Source organism: Sciurus vulgaris (assembly GCF_902686455.1).
Source record: "Sciurus vulgaris genome assembly, chromosome: 4".
In the NCBI taxonomy this organism is placed as follows: domain Eukaryota; kingdom Metazoa; phylum Chordata; class Mammalia; order Rodentia; family Sciuridae; genus Sciurus; species Sciurus vulgaris.
Window position 1 is genome coordinate 103,608,901 of NC_136464.1, and position 8,949 is coordinate 103,617,849.

The 8,949-nt window shown below is 37.6% G+C and overlaps 2 pseudogenes across 2 annotated transcripts; both read left to right on the top strand.

Annotated features, from left to right (window-relative positions):
- Positions 1 to 4,612: 4,612 nt before the first annotated feature.
- LOC306659828 (elongation factor 1-alpha 1-like) lies at positions 4,613 to 8,645 on the top strand (annotated as a pseudogene). The gene is made up of 2 exons: positions 4,613 to 5,089; positions 7,505 to 8,645. The product of its transcript is annotated as an elongation factor 1-alpha 1-like (transcript).
- LOC306660277 (coiled-coil domain-containing protein 43-like) lies at positions 5,121 to 6,493 on the top strand (annotated as a pseudogene). Its single transcript has one exon. The product of its transcript is annotated as a coiled-coil domain-containing protein 43-like (transcript).
- Positions 8,646 to 8,949: the final 304 nt, after the last annotated feature.

Below are 8,949 nucleotides of genomic sequence, written 5' to 3' on the forward strand. Positions count from 1 at the left end.
GGGGTGGGAGGGGTGGGGGGAAGGGAAAAAATAACAGAATGAATCAAACAACATTACTCTATGTAATTTATGATTACACAAATGGTATGCCTTTATGCCATGTACAAGCAGAGAAACAACATGTATCCCATTTGTTTACAAAAAAAAAAAAAAGATATCAGATTAATCCAGACATTTTGAAGGTGAAAATGACTGGACTTTCTTACAAATGGAATATAAGGTAAGAATAAGGAGAATCAAAGGTGATTTTAAGAACTGTGTTCTGAGCACTGGGGAAAATTGAGCTGGAATTGATTAAAAAGGGAAGGACTGAAGGGGGAGTCAGTAGGGAAAAGAGTGCACAATTATGTGTGTAGTCAGACATTTGAAGTTTGAATGATGCATACTGAGTAGGCAGTTGTAAATATAAGTCTACAGTTCAAAAGAGATAAAAACTTGGTGATATAAACTTGGGAGTCCCATCAGGCCAGATGATCAACAAAGAGTGACTTCTAAAAGGTCTAGGGCTTTCCAATTTGAGGAAAACAGTAAAGAGTAGGAAGCAGCAAGGAGATTTAGCACATCCACTGGAGACACAAAGAGAAAGGATAAACTGTCGAGAAGAAATCTCTGGTCACCTTATAAAGCATAGTTGGGTGGAGTGTTGAAGACTGGAGTAGAGTCTGGCTATTATGATCTACATCTCCAGTAATCTATCCTTGACTACAAACAAAAACAATGACTTGAAAATTGCAAAAATTCCAGCATGGAAGGCAGATTGGTGTAAAAAGTCAAAACTTGTAGAACACTGCAGGGACTCATTGCCCAGAATTATTTCCCCCAACCCTTGTTATGTGTGTGTGTTGTTTTCCCTCAGTTTTTTGCCTCAGTGTCTGACTGGTACAATTCGGTTGACTAAAACTCCCATAAAAACTTCAGTCTTTCAGTCCAAAAGACTCAGTAAAGGAGCCTTTGTGGACTAGAAAGTGTGTGTGGGGGAGGGGGGGAATAGGGGAACCTGAGGAGGTATACAGAAGGAAATTAAATAATTCTGTGTATGAAACTGCATGAGTCTCAAATTAACCAAACCATGCATTGTGCAGGGCAGACCCAAGTTAGGTAGCAAACAAATGAACCTAGACAATGGATTCTTTTTTAGATTAAATTTTTAATTCTAATTAGTTATATAGGTCAGTAGAATGCACTTTGACACATCATACATAAATGGAGTATAATGTCTTTCTTCTGGTTGTTCATGATGTAGAATCACACCCCTCATGCAGTCTTATATGTACATAGGGTAATAATGTCTGATTTATTCTATCCTTTTTACCCACTCCCTCACCTCCCTTCACTCCCCTCTACCTAATCCAAAGAAAATAATAACATGGAGAGCCTAGAGAATGAGAGAAAATCTTTACCACATACACCTCAGATAGAGCATTAATCTCCAGGATATATCAAGAACTCAAAAAACACAATAGAAACAAATAACCCAATCAAATGGCTAGACAATGGAATCTTAGTCAAGTTCTACCAGACCTTCAAAGAAGAGCTAATACCAATATTCCTCAAATTATTCCATAACAGAAAAGGAGGAAACACTGCCAAATTCATTCTATGAAACCAGACAAAGACATCAAGGAAAGAACATTTAGACCGATATCCTTAATGAACATAGATACAAAAATTTTTAATAAAATATTGAAAAACTGCATGCCAAAACACATTAAAAAATAGTGCACCATGATCAAGTGGGTTTCATCCGAAGGATGCAAGGTTGGTTCAACATATGGAAATCAATCAATGTAATTAACCACTAGAGTTAAGAACAAGAATCACATGATTGTCTTAATAGAGGTAGAAAAACTATTTGACAGTAGAGCACCCATTCACATTTAAAACACTAGAAACTAGAGATAGATGGAACTTACTTCAACATTTTAAAGGTTATATATGGAAAACCCAACATCAACATCATACTGAATGGAAATAAAAAACAAAGCATTTTCTGTGAAAACAGGAATAAGACAGATGTTCACTCTCACCACTTCTGTTCAACATAGTCCTTAAAACCCTAGCCAGAGCTATCAAGCAAGAGAAAGAAATGAAAGGGATACAAATAGGAAAAGAAGAGGTCAAATTATGTTAGTTTGTTGATGACGTGATCTTAAATTTAGAAGACCCAAAAAATTCCACCAGAAGACTTCTAGAACTGCTAAACAAATTTAGGAAAGTAGCAGGATACAAGATCAACATACATAAATCAATGCATTTCCTATATTCCAATAATGAATCTGCTGAAAAAGTAATTAGGAAAACCATCCCATTCACAATAATCTCAAAATACTTGGGGATTAAGCTAACAAAGAAGGTATAGAGACAAAATGAAAGAAATAAGACCTTAGAGGATGAAAGGATTGTCCCCTACATGCCCCCTCCATGTTCTTGGATAGACAGAATTAATATTGTCAGAATGGCCATACTCCCAAAAAGCAATATACAGATTCGATACAATCCCCATGAAAATACCAATGACATTCACAGAACTGGAAATAGCAAACTTCATTTGGAAAAGTAAGAGACCCAGAGTAGTCAAAACAATACTTTCTGAGCAAAAAGAGTGATTCTGGAGGCATCACAATACTAGACCTCAAATTTATACTACAAAGGAACAGTAACAAAAATAGCACCGTATTGGCAAGAAAATAAATGTGAAGACCAATGGAATATAATAGAAGACAGAGACAAACCCACATATTCGGTTATCTGATACTAGACAAAGATTCCAAACAAACATACATTGGAGAAAAGATAGCCTTTTTAACAAATGATGCTGGGAAAGTAGCTATTTGTATGAAAAAGAATGAAACTTGACCCTATCTCTCATCCTGCACAAAAGTCAACTCGAATCACACCAGACACACTACAACAGCTAGAAGAAAATGTAAGCTGAACACTCCAACATATTTTATTCCACATTGCCAATTCAACAGGAATCAACTTCCTTAACAAGACTCCTAAGTGCAAGAAGTAAAACCAAAAATCAGTAGGTGGAGTGGCAACAAATTAAAAAGCTGCTATATAGTAAGGGAAACGAGCATGAAGAGAGAGAGCCTACAGAATGAGAGATCTGGGCTGGGGATATAGCTCAGTTGGTAGAGTGCTTGCCTAGCATGCACGAAGCCCTGGGTTTAATCTCCAGCACCCCCCCCCCAAAAAAAAAAGCCTCCCCAGAATGAGAGATCTTTGCATCTCACTAAGTTGCTCAGGGCTCACTAAGTTGCTGAGGCTGACTTTGAACTCAAAATCCTTCTTAGGCTCCTGAGCCACTGGAATTACAGGTGTGTACCACTGCACCTGGCAAGAAACATAATTTTTATAATCCCAAACCTTTACTTTAAATTTTGGGTTGAAGAACACCAGCTTGGTAAAATGTTCCTCTAAACCTTATATTGGAAAGACTCTTCTGCTTGGAAGATATGAATACATCTAGTATACAAATAAACCAGTAACAGAACCACAATTACACTGATGTTCTATATTAACCAAGTTTAGCTTTTAAAGAAAAATTCAGACTCTGTAGTGTAGTATAATACTCTAAAATAACAGTGTCTAATCAGGGTTGTATAAACCCTAATTCCTTAACAGTAGTTTCTGTAAATAATAAAACTTAATAGACAAAAGAAATTATCTTGATATATAAGAACAGATTAATGTTTTAAGAAATCTTTGTTACTTCAACATATAAAGGATTAAACTTTGGTTTATATCAGTACATAAACATTTGTCTTGAGGGAAAAACCTTCAATAACTTTAATTGTGCTAATTAGTGCCCTTTCAGTTACACACAAACTTTTTTTGAAATTTACCCACTACAAACCTTATGCAACTTCTCACTTTACCACACAAGATACTTTCTCATCCAGAAACATTTCTTTCTCCTTCTACTTTCCATATTAAAATATATTTCCATACCCAGAACCTTCTTACATCTCTTTCCTAGCTGTTTACCCCTTTTTAAAATTTATATTATGAAACAATTCTTATAAATTTTTAAGTTTAGACAAACTATTTTAATAAGATGAAATATGTTGTACAGTACTTGAATTGAACCCAACTGAGACCTCATGTACTCTGTATATCGAATTAAACTGATAGAATCTTAACTCTTAGTAACCTTGTTTTTAGTGAAGACACAGAAACACAGTAATCTCAAAATTTTTCCATTTACCAATTTATGAAAACACATTTAATGTTTAAAAATATTACCTTGTGGGATTTAAGAAGTCAAGAGTATATGGTTTTATATTTAGCAGTTGATGTTTTAGCACTTTAACAGCAAATTAATCAGATGTCTCCTCTAACACATTTGTGAAGATTAATCCCATTTATGTTAAATCTAACTTACTCATTTTTAACTATAAAGACCAAGATATCAGACAAGTATAGTTAACAGTATTAGCCACCTCTTCCCTGTTGAAGAAAAATCCTAGAAGCAATGGTTATTACATTCTAGACATTCTATGGAAACCCACACTCTATTAATAGTCTGACCACCCAGAAAAACTTGTGAGTTAGTAATTTTAAAGGCATCTTTAGCTTTCTCACAACGGGTTTGCCGCCAGAACACAGGTGTCGTGAAAACCACGGCTAAATCAAAGCACAAATGGGAAAGGAAAAGACTCATATCAACATCATTGTCATCAGACACATAGATTCGGGCAAGTCTACCACTACTGGTCATCTGATCTACAAATGTGGTGGGATCGACAAAAGAAAAATTTGAGAAGGAAGTTGCTGAGATGGGAAAGGGCTCATTCAAGTATGCCTGGGTCTTGGATAAACTGAAAGCTGAGCGTGAGCGTGGTATCACCATTGACATCTCCCTGGGGAAATTTGAGACCAGCAAGTATTATGTGACTATCATTGATGCCCCAGGACACAGAGACTTTATCAAAAACAATTACAGGCACATCCCAGGCTGACTGTGCTGTCCTGATTGTCGCTGCTGGTGTTGATGAATTTGAAGCTGGTATCTCTAAGGATGGGCAGACCCGTGAGCACGCCCTTCTGGCTTACACACTGGGTGTGAAACAACTAATTGTTGGTGTTAACAAAATGGATTCCGACTGCGGTGGGCACCCCGGGGACGGCAGGACCCTGACCCCAAGATGGCGGGCGCCCTGTGAAGTGGCCCCGGCTGCCTCCGATGAAAGTGATGGCGGAGGCTGGGGGTTTGGATCCTGGCTGGAGGGACAGTTGGAGGCACTGGGAGTGGACCAAACCGTTTACGGTTCCTACATCCTTGGTGTCCTGCAGGAGGAGGAGGAAGAAGAGAAGTTGGACGCTCTGCAGGGTATCCTATCTGCTTTTCTGGAAGAAGATTCCCTTCTTAATATCTGCAAGGAGATTGTGGAACGATGGTCTGAAACTCAGAATGTTGTCACCAAAGTGAAAAAAGAAGATGAGGTACAGGCCATTGCCACGCTCATTGAGAAGCAGGCACAGATTGTGGTGAAGCCCAGGATGGTGTCAGAAAAAGAAAAACAGAGAAAAGCTGCCTTGTTGGCCCAGTATGCTGATGGAACAGATGAAGAGGAACCAATGTAGAAGATGTTCTCAATGCTCGGAAATTGGAGAGAGACTCACTTCGGGATGAGTCCCAAAGGAAGAAGGAACAGGACAAGCTACAGAGGGAGAGAGACAAACTAGCCAAGCAGGAGCGCAAGGAAAAGGAAAAGAAAAGGACACAGAGAAGGGATGAAAGCGATAACCCTGGCCTGTTCAATTCTTCCTCTGCTTCCAGAACTTGATGAAAGGGAAAACTGGTTGTGCATATGTGTATTTAAGAGAAACGAAAGAACATTGCATAGTGATTTCCCAAGGCATTTCCCCTTTTGTTTACATGGTAAAAAGGAAAATCACAATCACTTCTAATTACAAAATGTGCCATGTTTTGGTGATGTGGGTGATCAGATTATTATAGTTGATGTCTGTACCAAAGAGCTGCAATTGGGGCAATCTTTATATTTTAATACAGAAGTCCTGTGCTTCTTTTGGCTCCTGTTTTTATAAAATGTCTTCCCTCACCTTGGATAAATAGCAGGATTCAAAAAGCTGTTAACAGCTTTCATCTGAGAGAAGAAACATGACCATTCTTCTGAGATGAAAAGTGCAAGTACAGATTGCTTCAGAGGCAATATTTACTCCTAAATGTACAGTTTTATGGCTGACATATAAAACTAATAAGGAAGCCAGGTGGGGTGATGCACACCTGTAATCCCAGCTCTTGGGGAGACTGAGGCAGGAAGATCACAAGTTTGAGACCAGCTTGGGCAACTTAGCAAGACCAGTCTCAAAAAAAAAAAAAAAAAAGCGCCTAGGGACTTCTCTGTGGTAGAACACACTGGGTTCAATCCCCAGTGCTGCCAAAAAAAAAAAAAAAAAAAAAAAAAAAAAAAAAAAAAAAAAAAAAAAAAAAAAACCAAAAAGCAAAAAGCCTAATGAGAAACCCTACCTGAATCCAGATTTTATATTACATGACAGCAAACTAGGAAAGTGGGAAGAAATTATTTGGAATGTGTTAAAGATCTTTTTTCTTTTTTTAAAGAAAGTTTCAACCAATGGGAGAAAAAAGTATCTTTTTAAGTAAAGATAGTTACATAGTTTTCCTCATTTAGGCTGTGACATTAAGAAGGATGTATCAATATTGACTGCAACAAATCATTGTTAAGCTAGATTCTTTTTTTTTTTTTTTTTTTTTTTAATAATCATGAATTCTCTTGAGTGCCAGTAGAAATTTTAATCCTGATTTTGCCTAAAACCTGAGTATTAAGACCTGGTAATTCCTGATTTAGAGAAACTGGAGGAATTGCCCTTTTAAAGAAAAGAAACACTAGAAATCTTCCTAACACAAAAAATATTTGAGTGTACATAGTAAGTGTACGAATGTATTGAATGAGTGAATGAATGGGAAAACTGCCTGGGAGAGTCAAAGGTGAGCAGGAAGTCTCCATTTCTACCTTTTTCACAAGCCACATTCAATTATAAACAAGGCTCTTCTCTACTTGACTTCAGGCAATAGTAGACTGTCCAGAAGGCGAAAGAGAGCATTTTCTCTGATAAGAAAAAGTAGATATTTTATACCATGAGTCAGCAAACTACCAACTGCAGGGCAAATTTGGCCATCTTTTTTTGTATGGTACAAACTAAAAATGGTTTTTACATTTTTGAGAGGTTATAAGATAAAGAACACATGTTAAAGACCATATTGTGGCCTGTAAAACCTGAAATATTTACTATCTAGCCCTTTGGAGAAAGTTTGCTGACCTTTATTTTGTATCATTAACTATGAGATTAACAAAAACTTTTATCTTTGTGCAGAAGGTTGAAAATAAAAAAGCATGGTTAAAGGAAAGGAAATGTTACCTCTTCATAAAGTCCTATAACCATGGCATTGCAAAAATAACTACATTTTTTAAAAATAAACTTTATTTAAGTCACCAAAAACAAACAAACAAACAAACAAACAAAATGGATTCCACTGAGCCACCCTACAGTCAGAAGAGATACGAGGAAATCATTAAGGAAGTCAGTACCTACATTAAGAAAATTGGCTACAACCCTGACACAGTAGCATTTGTGCCAATTTTCGGTTGGAATGGTGACAACATGTTGGAGCCAAGTGCTAATATGCCTTGGTTCAAGGAATGGAAAGTCACCCGTAAAGATGGCAGTGCCAGTGGAACACACTGCTTGAAGCTTTAGATTCCATCCTGCCACCAACTCATCCAACTGACAAGCCTTTGCATCTGCCCCTCCAGGATGTCTACAAAATTGGTGGTATTGTTACTGTCCCTGTGGGTGAAGTGGAGACTGGGTTCTCGTGGCTTGGCATGGTGGTCATCTTTGCTGCAGTCAATGTCACAACTGAAGTAAAGTCTGTTGAAATGCATCATGAAGCTCTGAGTGAAGCTCTTCCTGGAGATAATGTGGGCTTCAATGTCAAGAACATGTCTGTCAAAGATGTTCGTTGTGGCAGTGTTGCTGGTGACAGCAAAAACGATCCACCAATGGAAGCAGCTGGTTTCACTGCTCAGGTGATTATCCAGAACCATCCAGGCCAAATTAGTGCTGGCTATGCCCTTGTACTGGATTGTCACACAGCTCACACTGCTTGCAAGTTTACTGAGCTGAAAGAAAAGATTGATCACCATTCTGGTAAGAAGCTGGAAGATGGTCCTAATTTCTTGAAGTCTGGTGATGCTGCCATCGTTGACATGGTTCCAGGAAAGCCCATGTGTGTTGAGAGCTTCTCTGACTCTCCTCCTCTGGGTCGTTTTGCTATTCGTGATATGAGGCAGACAGTTGCTGTGGGTGTCATCAAAGCAGTGGACCAGAAGGCTGCTGGAGCTGGCAAGGTCACCAAGTCTGCCCAGGAAGCTCAGAAGGCTAAATGAATATTACCCCTAACACCTGCCACCCCAGTCTTAATCAGTGGTGAAAGAAGGTCTCAGAACTGTTTGTCTCAATTGGCCATTTAAGTTTAATAGTAAAAGACTGGTTAATGATAACAATGCATTGTAAAACCTTCAGAAGGAAAGGAGAATGTTTTGTGGACCATTTGTTCTTTTTTGTGTGTGTGGCAGTTTTAAGTTATTACTTTTTAATGAAAACAACTTGACCAAAAATCTGTCACAGAATTTTGAGACCCATTAAAACAAAAGTTTAATGAGAAAGAAAAAAAAAAAAAAAGACAACTTTACTCTCATCTTTTACTTAATTTAAATTGAACTTTTTAAAAGTTGCATGAATTAAGTGGAATTTGGATTTATTTCTTTTAAATTTTAATTTGAGTGCTCATTTATATGACAATTTCAATAGTATGTACATGATATATGGACAGAAGCACATATGTAGACACAACAATACAGTACACAGGTGGGCATACATACCTACAACAGACAG